Source organism: Lynx canadensis, chromosome C2, assembly GCF_007474595.2.
Source record: "Lynx canadensis isolate LIC74 chromosome C2, mLynCan4.pri.v2, whole genome shotgun sequence".
In the NCBI taxonomy this organism is placed as follows: domain Eukaryota; kingdom Metazoa; phylum Chordata; class Mammalia; order Carnivora; family Felidae; genus Lynx; species Lynx canadensis.
In genome coordinates, this window is record NC_044311.2 from 150159144 (window position 1) to 150177307 (window position 18164).

The 18164-nt window shown below is 45.4% G+C and overlaps 1 long non-coding RNA gene across 2 annotated transcripts; it reads right to left on the reverse strand.

The window, feature by feature from the left end:
* Window positions 1-4374: 4374 nt before the first annotated feature.
* LOC115524056 lies at window positions 4375-18018 on the reverse strand. 2 transcript variants are annotated; one of them, XR_004344110.1, is made up of 3 exons: window positions 16975-18018; window positions 14686-14871; window positions 4375-4974 (listed from the first exon to the last, which is right to left on the reverse strand). It is a non-coding gene; the product is annotated as an uncharacterized LOC115524056 (long non-coding RNA). The 2 variants fall into 2 exon arrangements; XR_004344111.1 differs by lacking the exon at window positions 4375-4974 and adding an exon at window positions 11342-11766.
* Window positions 18019-18164: the final 146 nt, after the last annotated feature.

Sequence of the window (18164 nt, forward strand, 5' to 3'; positions counted from 1 at the left end):
AACTAAATAGCCCCAGTGAAAAGACATAGATATTGATAATTGGGGCCCCCGATGAGAAAACCAGATAACCTCTCAGTCACCCTACAGTGAAGCCCCACTGCCACATGGCCCGCCTGAATCCATAGGGCTTCGAGTCAGACTCCTTCTCTGACATGCAGACAGATCAGGACCTTTCCCTTTTGCTTGTTTTTGTTCTCTGTGTTTTCCTCTGTTCTGCTTTTTTGTTTTGTTTTACCATATAAGACACCATCCTCTAATATCATGTTAGAGACTTTTTTTCTAGCATTCTAACAAGATGGCAGAAAACAGGGGGAAAAAAAGATAAATGTAGGCAGCAGAAGAAAACATCAAAAATTTATATAGCAAAATTCTCCAAGAGAATACAATGCATCTACAAAACAAGAATACAGTGACAGAAAATAGGGCACCGCCAGAGAACAAAAATGAGGTCCTAGAAAGTAATGATGTACTAACTGAAATGAAAAATTCAATAGCTGGATGAGGGAGTTGAAAAAATATCCCAGAAATGAAAAATTCAATAGCTGGATGAGGGAGTTGAAAAAATATCCCAGAAAGTAGAACAAAATGTCAAAGTGACAAACAAGAGAAGAAAGTTATAAAAGAAAACCAGAAAATCAATGCAGAAGTCAACACCCAAAAACAGGAGTTCTATAGAAGACAGACAAATACAGGGGTGTCTGGGTGGCTCAGTCGGTTGAGCGTCCGACTTCGGCTCAGGTCATGATCTCACAGTTCGTGAGTTTGAGCCCTGCGTCAGGCTCTGTGCTGACAGCTCAGAGCCTTGAGCCTGCTTCAGAGTCTGTGTCTCCCTCTCTCTCTCTGTCCCTCCCTCGCTCGCACTCTGTCTCTCTCTCTCACACAAAAATAAACAAACATTAAAAAAAGTTAAAAAAAAAAAAAAGAAGACAGACAATGCAGAGAGTGAGAAATCAACAGAGAAAGAATACCCATAACAACTGTCATCACCAAAGAGCATAATTTTCCATATGGAACAGCTCAAAACATATCCAGCATAATGAGTGGGGGGGTGGGGTGCAGGGGGAAGGAACGCCTCCACCAAAGATTTTTTAAATTTTTATTTTCTTTTTTATTTTCAGAGGAGGAAAAATGGTATAATTTTTTAGTAATTAGGATGACATCAACTTCTCAACAGCAACATTAGAAGATGGATGGGGCGCCTGGGTGGCGCAGTCGGTTAAGCGTCCGACTTCAGCCAGGTCACGATCTCGCGGTCCGGGAGTTCAAGCCCCGCGTCAGGCTCTGGGCTGATGGCTCAGAGCCTGGAGCCTGTTTCCGATTCTGTGTCTCCCTCTCTCTCTGCTCCTCCCCCGTTCATGCTCTGTCTCTCTCTGTCCCAAAAATAAATAAACGTTGGAAAAAAAAAAAAAGAAAAATATTAGAAGATGGAAGATAGTAAAGCAATACCCTTATAATTCTAAAGAAAAACTTCCAATCTAGAATTCTATAACTAGTCAAACTAACAATTCAAGGGAAGATTTCAAGGGAATTCAAGGGAAGATTTCATTCTTTTTGATGGCCAAGTAGTGTTCCATTGTGTATATATATACCACATCTTGTTTATCCATTCACCAGTAACTAGTCAAACTAACAATTCAAGGGAAGATTTCAAGGGAATTCAAGGGAAGATTTCATTCTTTTTGATGGCCAAGTAGTGTTCCATTGTGTATATATATACCACATCTTGTTTATCCATTCACCAGTTGATGGACATTTGGGCTCTTTCCATTCTTTGACTATTGTTAATAGCACTGCTATAAACATTGGGGTGCATGTGCCCCTTCGAATCAGCATTTTTGTATTCTTTGGATAAATACCTAATAGTGCAATTGCTGGGTCATAGGGTAGTTCTATTTTTAATTTTTTGAGGAACCTCCATACTGTTTTCCAGAGTGGCTGCACCAGTTTGCATTCCTACCAACAGCACAAAAGGGTTCCCCTTTCTCTGCATCCTTGCTAATATCTCTTGTTCCCTGAGTTGTTAATTTTAGCCATTCTGACAGGTGTGAGGTGGTATCCCATTGTGGTTCTGATTTTTGTTTCCCTGATGATGAATGATGTTGAGCATCTGTTCTTGTGTCTGTTAGCCATCTGAATGTCTTCTTTGGAAAAGTGTCTGTTCATGTCTTTTGCCCATTTCATCATTGGATTATTTATTTTTTGGGTATTGAGTTTGATAAGTTCTTTATAGATTTTGGATACTAACCCTTTATCTGATATGTCATTTGCAAATATCTTCTCCCATTCTGTCAGTTGCCTTTTAGTTTTGTTAATTATTTCCTTCTAGGTGCAGAAACTTTAACAAGTTTGAAACTTTAACAAGTTTGAAACTTTAACAAGATGAAGTCCCAATGGTTCATTTTTGCTTTGGTTTCCCTTGTCTCCGGAGATATGTCTAGTAAGAAGTTGCTGTGACTGAGGTCGAAGAGGTTGCTCCTGTTTTCTCCCGTAGGATTTTGATGGTTTCCTGTCTTTGCAACAACATGGATGGAACTAGAGTGTATTATGCTAAGCGAAATATGTCAGGCAGAGAAAGACAAATACCATATGATTTCACTCATATGTGGAATTTAAGGAACACAACAGATGAACACGGGGAAGGAAAGGAAAAATAAGATAAAAACAGAGAAGGTGGCAAATCATAAGACTTTTAAATATAGAGAACAAACTGAGGGCTGGTGGAGGGGAGGTGGGTGGGGGGATGGGCTAAATGGGGGATGAGCATTAAGAAGGGCACTTGTTGGGATGAGCACTGGGTGTTATATGTAAGTGATGAAACACTGGGCTCTACTCCCGAAACCAATACTACATTGTATGTTAACAAACAAATTTAAATAAAGTTTTTTTTTTAAAAGAAGGAGGGAAGAATGAAGACACAGATATGAAAATTTTCAAAAATGTGTCCTTCCGGGCATCCTTTCTCATGAAGCTAATTGAGGTTGTGCATCACCAAATGAAAAACAAGCCAAATAAGCCAAAGGGATGAGAGGAAAGAGGGGAACAAGGTGGGGAGGGAGGGAGGGGGAGAGAGAGCGAGAGGGAGAGGGAGAGAGAACTAATACATGGGAGACACAGGATGTCAAGCCCAATAGGGTTGCATGAGAAATAAGTCTCTAATTTTTTTTTCAATTTAATTTTAGAGAGAGAGCAGGAGCAGAGGAGAGGGGCAGAGCGAGAACGAGAGCTAATTTTAAGCAGTCTCCACACTCAGCTCAGAGCTTGACGTGGGGCTGGATCCCATGATCCTGGGGATTAGGACCTGAGCCGAAATCAAGAGTTGGGACATTCAACCAATCGAGCCACAGAGGCACCCCAAGAGAAACAAGGGTCTATAGAGTCTCAAAGCAGCGCCTTCACAAAGTACTTATTACAAGGGGAATAGGATTTATTTATAGTGGGGAAGCCTTAATCAAATGATTATAATCAAACCATTATAAACAAATGATTATGTCACGTTAGTCCGATGATCAGATTTCAAATCAATGGGCAGTGAAAGACACACGTCCTGGATCTAGTCATGAGAAACAACAGACACAAAGGCTGAGGAACTGTTTTGGTTTAAAGGACACCAATGCCAGGTGACAGCTAAATGCAACATGTGATTATTGGGGAAATTGATGAAATATGAATATAAACTCTGGATTAAATCATAGTACTAGTGTTACAACAGTAAATTTCATAATTTTAATAATTGTATGGAGGTTACAGGAGGGACTATGCTTGATCTTAGAAAATTCACACTTCAGTATTTTGGGGTAAAAGGGCATAATGTCTATGGCTTATTTTCAAATGATTGGGGGGGGGCAAAGTGATAACCAAATAAGACCAAATGTAAACAATTGGTAAATCTAGGTAAAGGGGTATGAGAGCTTCGCGTACTCTTCTTGTAACACTTCTGTGAGTTTGCAACTATGTACAAATTAAAAGGTACAAAAAGTCTCATTCACTTCATTCAGAGTTCACTCTCATCAAAGTTTGCATTTTATGGTTAAAAATGTAGCTTTACCGGGGCACCTGGGCGGCTCACTCCGTTGAGCGTCTGGCTTTGGCTCAGGTCATGATCTCACCATCCGTGAATATGAGCCCTGTGTTGGGCTCTGTGCTGAGAGCTTGGAGTCTGGAGCTGCTTTGGATTCTGTGTCTCCCTCCCTCTCTGCCTCTCTCCTGCTCACGCTGTCTCTCTCTCTCTCTCTCTCTCTCTCTCTCTCAAAAATAAATAATAAACATTAAAAAGATTTTTTTTCATGTAGCTTTACCAACAGAATAAACAGACTAAAATGTGTTAACTATAAAAAGATTAAATAAAATGTGTTAACTACGGTAGAAATACAATTAAAAACTTAATAAATGAAATGCAAAGAAACTGAGAGGTTATATAGTATCTATCCCAATGTAGGCTGCAAGCAACCAACTTCCCTATGCCTCACTTTTCCCATCTGTAAAATGGACTAATAACAGTATTTACTAGCTTATGCTATAGTTTTTGAGGATTATGTAAGTCGAATGTGTAGCAGTCATACTACCTTATGGAAAAGCTCACTCTGAGGAACATACCTTATAGACATAACTTCTCCCTTGCTCTGGTATCTCAGCACACAAAGTGATACTGTGTGGCTCATTCATGGAGGTTTTCCTTTTCTATGCCTGCTACTAAGATTCCTATGCAGGAAGGTGACAAGAGCCCCATACAGCTCTGATATGTTCCACTAGTTCCTAAGTCCTTTTCCCCCAATTATTTTTCTTTGCATTTCAGAAGCGTCCCCAAGCATCCGTGTATACAGAGAACAAAGGCAAGCTTATGGGCATGTCTCTGTCTACACCCAGGACAAAGGAGCAGGTGGGGTGTGGGGGAGACTAAGAGGCACAGCCCGCAGGAACGGGGCTTCTGAAAGCGACGCACCTGAGACATTCACCTGGCGGTCCGCAGGCATGAGCCTACAATAAAAGAAATGCCATATTTGACTTCTATTTCCATTTATGAAGACGTATCAGAGCACACTTGGTGCTAAGAACTACAAAAGCCGGATGGCAGACAAAAGCCGCTGTCTGAGTGCACCAGAGAGCGACCAAGACGCCAACTGCACAGACCCTGGAGTGGAGAGAAATGGCGGAAGAAACACTAGCCCCAACTCTGTCCCTCGGAACCTCTTCCCGTCTGAAGCACAGGCCACACGTGATGAGTGAAAAGCAGCGGCCTGAAGTCTACATCGGTCTCATTAAGCTGCGAAGAAAAAATTAATTTGGTTTAGGACGGCCAAGATAGCCAGCACCTGGGGGGCAAAAGCCCCAGGAAAAAAAAGAAATTAGAAGAACTGGAGAGATATGAACTTGACATTCTGCGTGGCTTTTGCTTGATGTATTTGCTGCCCAGACCTCATAAACAAATCAGAAAAGGTGGCTTGTAGACAGGTTAACAATCTAAGCCGAACTTTCAATAGCTTTGTGGATTAAATAGTGTACCCCCCAAAATCATGTCTTCCTAGAACCTCAGCAAGTGACCTCATTTGGACATGTAACTAGTGAAGTGTCTTGGGATGAAAGTCTCCTGATTGGGGGAACCTGGGTGGTTCAGTCGGTTACGTGTCTGATTCTTGATATCGGCTCAGGTCATGATCTTATGGTTCCTGGGATCGAGCCCAGTGTTGGGCTCCATGCTGACAGTGAGGAGTCTGCTTGGGATTCTCTCTCTCTCTCTCTCTCTCTGCCCCTCCCCTGTTCTCCTCCCCCCCCCCGCCTCTCCCCTGTTCTCTCTCTCTCTCTCTCTCAAAATAGGTAAACATTTAAAAAACAATTTTTTTTAGGGGCGCCTGGGTGGCTTGGTTGATTAAGCGTCCGACTTCGGCTCAGGTCATGATCTCACGGTCTGTGAGTTCGAGCCTCGCGTCAGGCTCTGTGCTGACAGCTCAGAGCCTGGAGCCTGTTTCGGATTCTGTGTCTCCCTCTCTCTCTGCCCCTCCCCTGTTCATGCTCTGTCTCTGTCTCAAAAATAAATAAACGTTAAAAAAATTTAAAAAAAAAACAATTTTTTAAAAATAAAGATAATCATAAAAAAAGAAAGTATCCTGATTTGGAATGAGGCCTAAGTCCAATGACTGATGAACTTATAAGAAGAGACAAGGACAGGGGCGCCTGGGTGGCTCAGTCGGTTGAGCGTCCGACTTCGACTCAGGTCACGATCTCACGGTCCGTGAGTTCGAGCCCCACGTCGGGCTCTGTGCTGATGGCTCAGAGCCTGGATCCTGCTTCGGATTCTGTGTCTCCCTCTCTCTCTGACCCTCCCCCATTCATGCTCTGTCTCTCTCTGTCTCAAAAATAAAATAAACATTAAAAAAAAAAAAAAGAAGAGACAAGGACACAGACACATGCAGGGGAAGGCTGTGTCACAGCAGAGGCAAGAAAGGATTCTTCCCCAGAGACTTCACAGGGAGCATGGCCTGATGGCCCTCAATTTCTGGCCTCCAGAACCGTGAGAGAAGACATTTCTGTTGCTTAAGCCACCACGTTTGTGGCCATTTGTTATGGCGGCCCCAGGAACATGACACAAGTTACACAGGGCCGGAGATGCAAATATTAGAACCCAAGGCCTGCCAGAGAGGAGGCGTCCTAGTAAATACCCCACACTTTCCACTGAGACCCCAGGAAGACTGTGCTAAGAGAGAAAGGGAAGTCAGGTTTGGTCTGATTGGAAGGTATACTAGCTGAGAAGTCCCCCAGACTGACTAAAGACATCAAAACGGGCTAAACACAAAGAAAATTATTTGTGGGCAAATCAGTAAAACTGACCAAACGCGCACACACACACACACACACACACACACATGCTGACAGGTTGAGAGAGAGACCACAGGAAAAAAAGAAAAAGTTTGATGGCTTAGTACCTTCAATGTCAATGTAAATTTTTCCCTGCTTTTTGAATAAGAGGCTTCACATTTTTATTTTGCGCTGGGTCCTGCAAATCTTGATGGCCTGCTTCTGTTTATACCTCAAGGCACAGCTCAGACCAGCTGATGTCTCAGATATAACAGAAAGGGAAGGGGGCGGAGTCCACTCAAAAGGAAACACACACCTGGGACTGTCCTCTGGAGGAGGTCAGAAAATAACAGAGCTGGGGCGCCTGGGTGGCTCAGTCAATTGAGCCTCTGACTTGATTTCAGCTCAGGTCGTGATCTCACGGTTCGTGAGTTCAAGCCATGCTTCGGGCTCCGTGCCGACAGTGCAGAGCCTGCTTGGGATTCTCTCTCTCCTCTCTCTCGGTCTCTATCCCACTCGTACCCTCTTTCTCTCAAAATAAATAAATGCACTTTTTAAAAAAGAAAAAAAGAAGAAAATGATGGATCTGGACAAGTCTACTTTGCAGCCCCCGGCTTTTGTCTGTAACGCACTCGTGAAATTATGCACAGGGGCCAAACGTAAGCAGCCTGAACAATACAGGTTCTCCTGTGGATATTTTTCTAAATTTGTAAATAGTTTGGTAAGTATTTCTAAAAGATAAGAACTCTTTTGAAAATACGTAAAGTATAATATCATTATCATACCTACAAAATTGACAGCACTATGTTTTGACAGCATCAGATATCCTAATTCTATCCTCCCATCTTTTAAATTTGTTTTTTTTTAATGTTTTTGTTTATTTTTAAGACAGAGGCAGAGCATGAGCAGGGGAGGGGCAGAGAGAGAGGGAGACACAGAATCCGAAGCAGGCTCCAGGCTCTGAGCCATCAGCCCAGAGCCTGACGCGGGGCTCGAACTCACGAACGCGAGGTCATGACCTGAGCCAAAGTCAGACGCCCAACCGACTGAGCCACCCAGGTGCCCCCTATCCTCCCATCTTTTATATTTGTCAGAACATTCCTAGGGAGATAAAATTTCCCTCGTTAACTTGTGTGTTTACCCTTAGAGGCAATTCTACTGTTGTATACATTGTAATGTATATGTACAATGTTGTACAGTTCTAATGTTGTATTCAGCATGTGTGTTCTTTATTACTGTTCTTTTCCTTCACAACTGAATCCACAGTTGGGCAGTTCAATTTCTTGGGGTGCCTGATTGAGTCTAAAGACCCACAGTATCACCACACCTAATGATTCCTTTCGGATTCTACCGATCGCATTCATGAGGGCTATAATTTCCTTTCTTCATTTGCCACTAACTTTTCTTTTTTCTTTTTCTTTTCTTTTTTTAGTAACCTCTACACCCAATGTGGGACTCAAACTCATGATCCCAAGATCAAGAGTTGAATGCCCTTCTGACTGAGCCAGCCAGGTTCCCTCCGCTAACTTTTCTTAATTAATTGGGGAAGGATGCAATAAAATATCCAAAGAATTGAGCAAACCTCACAGAACAAGCAAAGAATACAAGCTGCTGAAGGTGCTCTGCAGGCTAGCAGGGGTCACCACCAGGTAGCAGTTCAAAGTCCTCCTTCATCGGCTGAGGCATCTGAGACCAGGTGTGATGGGTGATGCCCAACATATGAGCAGAAGAGAAAATGTCAAATGCATGGGAATCAAGGGCACCTGTGACCTGGTCACATAAAGAGCACAGACTCTCTGAGAAGGTGCACAGATCCTCTTATGCCTCCTCAATGTGTGCTCTGCTTTGCTGGAGCACACAGTGACACCAGTGACAAACCGGTGACACCGGGGACAGCACGGAACTTCCTCATTTTCTACCAGGATACCAGGATGAAAAGTGGATAGACATGGAAAGCTCTGTGGATATGCACTTCCTTAATCCGAGTAATTGATATTCAACCTATGTATCTTTCAACTCAGAATATCCAGGGACATGCAAGTATTTTGTTTATCTTATGGTTATTACTAACAGCCTTTTAGCATCTGACATTGTGAGTCGAACTCATGTTTAATGAATGAACTCGGGGAAAATTTGACTGATAGGAGAAATTACGAATTCTTCTAAGGTAGAGCTGGTAATTCTCAGACTTAGACTCACAACAGCAAAAATTCTCTCAAGTAAATGTGTAAGTAGCAACTTTCTACAAACTGAATTAACTCACCAAGGACTCTACAGGAAAAGGCACCTCTCTGAGTGAGTAATCTTGGCTCGTGCTCCTCCTGACCCATTAAATTGCACAAGGGCATCAGTCATTGAAAGCTAAAATTAACACTTCACAGGTCTTGCCAGAGAGTTCTGATATCTCCAGTGGGAACTTTCCGTGCTCTTGTGACAGCCCAGCATCCACTGGTGTTGCCATAGGAAAAAAAAATAAGAATTGGGTTTCTTGCCTTGGTTTTTATAGCAATTTCCACATGGACAGCCTGCTTGGCCTTCGATGATAACCCCACTCCGGTCACATTGATTTAACAAATATTTACTGGCCATCCGCTATGTGCCTGGTACAATGTGGGTGTTGGGGGCAAAGAGGTACATGGGATAGACAGAGCATGTGCCCCAGGGCAGTGAGATCTGGCCCCCAGACAGTCTCAGTACTTACTGGCCATATGGTTTGGAACCAAATCTCAAAAATCATGTCGATTCCAGGCACTGGAAGGGTTCCTAGTGAAAGCAGCCCTTTACACTAAGTTAGTAAGAGCTGGATTAAATCCCAGCTCTGTCCCTTACCAACTGTGTGGCATGAACCCGTGGCCACTTAGAAATGGTCAGAAAAGAAGCAGCAACAGCTGAAATGGGAGAGCGGGAGGGAAATATAAGGGAAAGCACAGGTTATAATTTCTTCTTTTCTTTAATCAGGGTGTCACTTTCACGTAGTTAAATATAACAGGACACATGAGCCTAAAGTCCGCTGCCTGATGCAAATTTCACACGAATCTCATGTTACCACCACCTAGATCAAGATATAGAACATTTCCAGCACCCCAGTAGATACAATTTTTTTTATGTTTATTTATTTTTGAGACAGAAAGAGAGAGTGTGTGTGCGAGCAGGGAGGGGCAGAGAGAGAGAGAGGGACAGAGGATTCAAAGTGGGTTCTTCGCGGAGAGCTAAGAGCCCGATGTAGGGCTGGAACTCATGAACCTATGAGATCGTGACCTGAGCCGAAGTCGGACGCTCAACCAACTGAGCCACCCAGGCACCCCCAGTAAATACAGTTTTTACAGTGAAAATACCAAAAGTCAAATCTTGGGACTTGTGTGAGTTTAGCACATCTGCCCTGTTCACTTCAGAGCCGCTGAGAGGTGGAAATGAGTTTGTAGTCTCTCTTCCCATCCTTCTGCTGACCCAAAGTACCACGTATAGACCGGACTGCTGGACATAGGTGCTGATAGAGGCTGTAAATCTGGCTCGGAATAGAGTTTTAATGTGTACTAAGCTAACTGGTCAATCCAAAAGGATGCAATCTACGATCTTGCCCTCTTCTGAATACGAAATTGAAATGTCCTAGTTACCCAGGCCAGATTTTCTTCGTTATAAAATTTACTAAATATTCATCATAAAATTGCTACATGGTCAAAATGAAGGTTGGAGGGAAATACCAGCATTATTCACAGCAGCCGGAAGGTGTAAACAACTCAAAGGCCCATCAACAGACCCAGGACTAGCCATACAGGGGATGGGCTCTCCGTACAGTGGAATATTTGGCTATAAAAAAGCATGAAGTACTGATATACACCACAACGTGTATGCTACAAGTCTGATAACATTATGTTAAGTGAAATGAGCCAGATACATAAGACCACATGCTGTACGACCCTATTCACATGAAAGTCCAAGGTAGAGAAATCCATAGAGAGAGAAAGTAAGTTAGCAGTTGCTTAGGGCTGGTGGTGGGGGCAGGAAGATAGGGAATTAATAACTAATGGGTTTTTTTGTGGGGGGAGGCGATGAAAATGTCCTAAAATCGTGTGTGTTGATGGCTGCACCCATCTGGAAATATACCGGAAGCCACTGAATTGCACATTTTTTTTGTTTTTGTTTGTTGTTTATGGAGAGACAGAGCGTGAACAGGGGGAGGGGCAGATGGAGAGGGAGAGAGAGAATCCCAAGCAGGCTCCACACCCAGCACAGAGCCCAGCTCGGGGCTCAGTCAGACAACCTGGAGACCACCACCCGAGCTGAAATTCCGAGTGGGACACTCAACCGACTGAGCCACCCAGGTGTCCCTGAATTGCACATTTTAAATGAGTGAATTTTTTTTTTTTAATTTTTTTTTTCAACGTTTATTTATTTTTGGGACAGAGAGAGACAGAGCATGAACGGGGGAGGGGCAGAGAGAGAGGGAGACACAGAATCGGAAACAGGCTCCAGGCTCCGAGCCATCAGCCCAGAGCCTGACGCGGGGCTCGAACTCACGGACCGCGAGATCGTGACCTGGCTGAAGACGGACGCTTAACCGACTGCGCCACCCAGGCGCCCCGAGTGAATTTAAACGAGATGTGAATAGATCTCAGTAAAGCTGCTGTTTAAAAAAGGAAGGCAACAAAAAGTACACCGAAAGATCATTCATTGTCTTCCTACCCAAATATACTCACCACCAACACTTGAAGGGATATCTGGTCTCTCTCTCTGTAGTTCTGTTGTTTTGCTGGTGATCATACAACATTTCATAGTATTGGTACACTTTCCAACACATGCCGGTCAGGATTTAGTTGTCGATAATAGATTGGTTTAGTGGCCGATAACAAATTGTCTTTTTGGGGGGACGGGGGCAGAAAGAGATTTAATGGAGGAACTCTGGTGCTTCCAAACTACGGGAAGTACTTCAGGAAAGACTGCAGGACGGGCTGGCTGAATCCAGCATTAGCTTCCAGCCTAGGATGAAAACACCATCACTGGAAGTGTTGGCCTCAGCACAGCGCTCTTGGGTCCCATGCTAACACTGACACACACACACACACACACACACACACCAAAAACATATTCACTGGGGCACCTCTCCCAGGTAATGCGTTAGGCCCTTTACACTCACTATACACGTCATTCATTTTTTAGTCAAAACTCATAATCTCCTTATGAGGTAGCTATTATCCCCATTGTACAGATAACAAAACTGAGGGGGGTAAAGAGGAGTCAAATCCACACGTGACACCATGCCTGCACCCTTAACCATTACACAAATACTCATGAGAAAAGGCCTTTTTCATTTTGGAAATGCTTTCCATAGCACAAATAATCAGAAATGGAATCAATGGCTCAAAACCCAGGGACATTTCTAAGGCACACATTAGCAGGTCAGATTCTCAATCAAAGCATTATCAGGACTGAGAATGGCCTCAAAGGCAGGAACTCACTTTTATCATGCAAATGTCTGGCTAGGTGCCTGGCACTCTGGGCCACCGGATGGATGTTTCCTGAATGAGTAACAGCTTGTGTGCAAGCAGGAGTGCGTGAGGGCTCCCCAATTCAAAGAACTGCATTCCTTTTGTTGGGTAAAGTACAAGCTGCTTCTAAGTCAGTCCAGCTCTAGACTGCAATGAATAATGAGTGCCTGGGAACACACTGCCCTTGATCCCTGTGTTCCAGCCACCCTCACACTGACTCACCACATGGGCCCATGACTTAGTTGACTGTGAAGAGTCTAAAATGACCTAAGACGGTGCCTGGATGGCTCAGTCGGTAGAGCATGCAACTCTTGATCTCGGGGTTGTTAGTTCAAGCCCCAGGTTGGGTGTAGAGCTTAAAAAAAAAAAAAAAATACATATATATATATATATATATACACACACACACACACATGTATATATATGCATATGTAAGTAAGATATATATGTATATATATGTATATATATAATGATCTGAGTAAGCCACACTACAGCGCATCTGGGCAACCACAATGGCTCTGGAAATTGTATCTATTTTTTCAGGTATGTAAATGGGACCATTTCTTTTTTTTTTTTTTTTTTTTAATTTTTTTTTTTCAACGTTTTTTTTTTATTTATTTTTGAGACAGAGAGAGACAGAGCATGAACGGGGGAGGGGCAGAGAGAGAGGGAGACACAGAATCAGAAACAGGCTCCAGGCTCTGAGCAGTCAGCACAGAGCCCGACGCGGGGCTCGAACTCACGGACCGCGAGATCGTGACCTGGCTGAAGTCGGACGCTTAACCGACTGCGCCACCCAGGCGCCCCAAAATGGGACCATTTCTTAGGAAGGGCAACTGCTTCTTTGGTTTGCATTATTTAATGCAATTTAAGTTAACCAATTTAAGTTAACTGTCCTATTAAATGCTGATTCTCCATAGGAACATTAGAAATGGACATATACCGGCCCGGTCCACCAATGCTCCAAGTAAGTTAGACTGTAAACCCAATACTTTCGGAAGCTGCATTAAACTGGTGCAGGCCAGGGGCGCCTGGGCAGCTCAGTCAGTTGACCATCCGACTTCAGCTCAGGTCGAGCCCCATGTCAGGCTCTGCGCTGACAGCTCCGAGCCTGAAGCCTGCTTCTTATTCTGTGTCTCCCTCTCTCTGCCCCTCCCCTGCTCACGCTCTGTCTCTGTCTCTCAAAAATAAATCAAAAGGTTTAAAAAAAATTTTTTTAAACCCAGTGCAGGCCACTCAACAGCCTTCACAGGCCCTGCTCTACTTTGCTATCAGAAAGTGGCTGTACCCACATAACTACCACCTTAAAAGGTTTGTAATTCTAAAACCTTGGGACCTCCGTCTACTGCTTTTCCCGGCACAGCTAAGTTTCATAACAAGATGGTCTGTTTTGGGAAATTCACCACTGAGGGGCCGAAAAACCTGTTGAACACCAACTGATCTATCACCAGGTGGGTCTAAGTTCTAATAGGTTCATTCTGTCTTTCAGACTCTATCACATGGGCTTTCCAGTCTTTATTTCCCCTAAAAAACAATCTAAGATTATTTAAGATTATTTTAAGATTGAAGATAATCTTAAGATTTAAGATTTTCCTTTTCGTGCTATCTTACCCGCCTCTAGGATTGTACTGTGCACGGGGTCTTGGAAGAAATGGAATTCTAACTTTCATTATCAATACACAAAATACCTGGAGAAAGCACTGATGTTCTTTGGCTCCCATCCCAGATGCTTCTGTCACATCTACGAATCTCTATCAGGTCATCCGGGCACAGAATAAAGCTGGGAGGTCACATTACCCAGCCAGCCCTTAATGATTTTATTTATTCCACATGGCCTGAAAACATGTTTGAACATTACTTGCCATAATTTTTCTGGTGATTTCCATGCATCATTTGTTTTAATTATGAATAATGTCTTTAGAGACACTCTGAGAAATCTCACCCCCCAGTTCCCTTCATGAACATCCCATAAAGTATCTAAAGTGAAGCAGCTTCGATGACCAACACGGAAAATCAACTTGAAAGCATGAATTCCTAAAAGATCCATCAGTCACCTTTGCTGGGAACGAATCTCAAGAGTCATGCAGGCAAAAGGTTGCTGAGAGATTCAAGAACAAACAAAACTGGAAAAAGACATTCGCTGTCAAATAAGGCTCAAAGGATTTTTGTACAAATATGAGTTTTCTAACTACACTTGGAGCTTTTTCCTCTTTTTCTTTCTAGCTGGGAATTTTCTCTGGGTGTCTAAAGCATTGTCTTTCCACGCTCAGCTGAAGGGTTGCAGCTTTTTCAGGATTCGCAATGGCTATGGCACAAAGGACCCTTGCCCCCTGGCTCTCAGTCCAGGCCATTCAGAAATTAAAATATTTGTGCAAGATAGTGAGTGCGAATTTCCATTTCGGGAACTTACGCTCAGATAGTCCAACTGCTGGACCTCAAAGGATCAAGTAAAGTCCAAGCACCTTTAAAGAACAGACAGGGAGGGGTCGGCCCCGGGGCTTCAGCGGTGTTGGCAGGTGCGGCTCCCCTGGCTTCCTTCAGCTCCTTCGTTTGTCAGAGTTGACAGCTTCTCCAAAACCGTGGTGTAGACATCAGGCTAAACAGAAATACAAACTCATTAGCTTTCAGTGGAGCACCCTTGATGTTGCTGAAACAGGGAGGTGCTTTCTGGTCAGTTATCTTAAGTAGGCTTCAATAAACACGAAGATTATTTGTGCATGGTTAATAACGGCATGGATCTTTTCCCTCCCTGGCCTCCCAACTACCCAGGAAGTAAAACCCAGTCTCATATGAGCTTTGCAGTGTCCACTCCCTTGTTTAAAGTGCTTAAAGGGGGGTTGGGGCCGTCACTTGTGCCCCTGCAGTGCTGACGCTTCCCGAACAAGTGGAAAACGGTGCCTGTGGCCTCGCTAAGCGAGTCATCGACTACCATGATCCAACCCTGCCGTTGCCATTCGCCTCTGGGCCCTTCCTTACCCCGTACTTGCTTGCACTTATTCAAAAGTTAGATTTCTCAACAAACTCTTCCAAGTATCCACCTCTCTCGTCCCCACCCCCATGCCCGGGACAGGGGCGGGTGATTGGTAGAGCTTCTCCAAAATTAACAGGAAGATTGAGTGGACACCCGCCTGGCTGAGTTGGTAGAGCACGGAACTTTTGATCTTGGTGTCCTGAGTTCAAGCCCCACCTTGGGCAAAGAGCTTACATTAAAAAAAAAAAAAATAGATAAAATTAAAGCAAAGTTGAAACTAGGTCTCTCACACCACCGTGATTAACCGGTTTAATTGGCCTTGACCTTGGGAGCAGAGTAGCACCTGCACAATTCCACTGAGTCACACAGGCACCCTGACCACCCCTCTCATAATGAAGGAAACCAGGAGAAGTGACCCCAGAATGTGCAAATCTGCACAGCCAGCACGGAAGGTGCCCAAGGGCTCACCCGCTTGGTTCAAAATCTTGTGTGTGTGTGTGTGTGTGTGTGTGTGTGTGTGTGCATGTGTGTGTGTGTGTGTGTGAGAGAGAGAGAGAGAGAGAGAGAGAGAGAGGCACAGAGTATTCCACAGTAAGATTAAATGTCTTTGTCCACATCCGCCTGGCGAAAAGAGCATTAGCGCAATAACCAGGATTAGCTTGTTTCTGCCCTCTAAAAAACGAAGCCAGTGCTGGAGTTGGCGGTTAAAAATATTCACCAGCCACACAATTTGAATCTACCTTGTAGCTAGTTTATCAGCTAACCGATGCTTTTGCCAGGGAAAATATTCTTGGATCGAGAAAAATTGCTAATTTTTAGTCACAAGTTTTATACGAAAACGTGTTTTACCCCGTGCCTTCTCCTCCAGAAGATTCTTCTCTAGCATCTAAAAGGAATTCTGTCTTGGGGCAGTTAAACGAGGGCAAGCGACAGTGGAGGTCACCAGTCCCGGACCACGGGGGGCCTCCCACCAACAAGGCTGTGCCGCCGGCAAGAGAATTTGACTCCGGAGCCGGACTAAACGCGCGGGAGCTGGGAGCGGTCTGCGGGGCTTTGGAGAGGCCCAGATGAAAGCACCAGCCTTTAATTCCCACCAGACATCCCTCACCCAACGGCACCGGGTCTGTCCTCTCCCGCAGGCCTCCCGTGCGCCCCATCTCCCTCTGGTCCTCACTTCTCGCGTGGAAAGAATCTGGGAGGAGGGAGGGACAGAGCGGAGGCCGAGCAACCCGAGTGGGTAGGGTGGAAGTGTGCACCCGCTGCCGGTGCCAGGGCGGGGATGATGTCTTGACTGCCTCAAGCAGGCACGGGAGCGTCACGCACACCTCCCAGCACACAAAACCGCACGCGCCCCAGCGCGCCGCGCGCCCCCCGCCCCCGGGCGAACCGAGGCCCACCCGCTAGTACACTGCGCCCCCGCGCGCTCTTGCACCTCCCGCTCCGCGTACAGTGCGCCCCCTCCGTGCGCACCGCACCCCCCCCCCAATCCCTGAGTGTACTGACTCCCACCACCACCCCGTGCGCTCTGATCTGCCAGCGCTCGCTGAGCCTTCAACTCTTCTCGCTGATCGAGCCCCTCTGGCGGCCGTGCGCCTTGCGCCCCCTTCCGCCAACCTGCGCACGCCGCGTTTCTAACCACGCGGGGCCGCCCGGAGACTTTGCGCGCGAAAGAAGCGGGACGCCGCCCGCAAACTGTCTACAACTAACCCTTCCTGAGTCCGCACCCACCGCGGTGAGTAGGAGTCCTAAGTCCCTTCCGCAGAATTAAGAAGACCTGTAGCGTCGGAGAAGCCTGAGTTCTTGGCCCTCTCCGGCCGCCGGTGTCTCCGGGTGTGGCCCGCAGCTCCCAAAGCCGGGCTTCGGTGCAGGGTAGGAACAGTTGGAGAGGAGGGGTCCTGCCACCGCCTCCCTGCCTGGCCAGATGCGGTGACGTCTCCACGCCGGCTTGGGCCCGCGGCCGCTCAGATCTGAAGTCCGGCTTTGGCGCGTCCCGAACCCCGACGCCGGACTGCTCTTTGCCGTGGGCGTCGCCTCTTTCTCCTCCGTGGAGGGAAGAGTGTTTTCCTGGACACACACCTCTTGGGAAACCCGCCTACCACGCCGGCCGCTGCAAGAAAAGAAAAAAAATCTTCGCAGAGCAGTAAAACACTCACACCCCGGGCCGGGGCGGCCCCGCGGGCCCTTCTCTAACTCTCTCTACCGAACCACGAATAAACTAGCATACCTCTCTTTACAGATTTGTTTCGATTAGGGGGAAGGTTCCCCAATATTTGCTTTGCTTTGCAAACAACCCCGTTATATTAATTAAATGAAACGAGTTTATGTCCTCAAAGTACTTAATAACCCTGGTCTGTAGTCAGCCTTATATCAAAGACCTGCTAGGAAAAAAAAAAAATTAAGCCCATCAGGTTTGTGCTCTTTGATGTGCAGAAATATTTATCTCTGGTGGATAAGATTTCTTTCGTTTTTCGTTTTTTTTTTTTTAGGGGAAAATTTTGGTTGATGTTTTTGAAAGGCGGTTTCAGCGCAGTTGTTAATGAACAAACTGATTTTCAGATTTCAAGGCGGTATATAATTGGTATAACCATTGAGGAATTTGGGCGCACGCTGGACTAGTAAGACTCCTCCAGCTCAAAGGTTTCCAGGCACGACCCCCAACTAGCTGGAGGCGAAAAGCGATGGCTTTGCAGGGGAGACGACGTGCAATCTCTTCCCAGAACTGTGATCTTGTGATCTTTTTCTGTGAAAAGAGAACAGCGGAGGCTTCAGGCTGCTGGGTCCTGGAGGAGGTCTCTCAGCTCCTCCCTCCCTCTCTCTCTCTCTCTCTCCCCCCCGCCAAGGATCCCTTCCTGTCCCTGAGCTCGGATCCAGAGCTCTGGGCCCTGCTTGAGCCCCTCCCTGGAGAACACTGGAAGTCT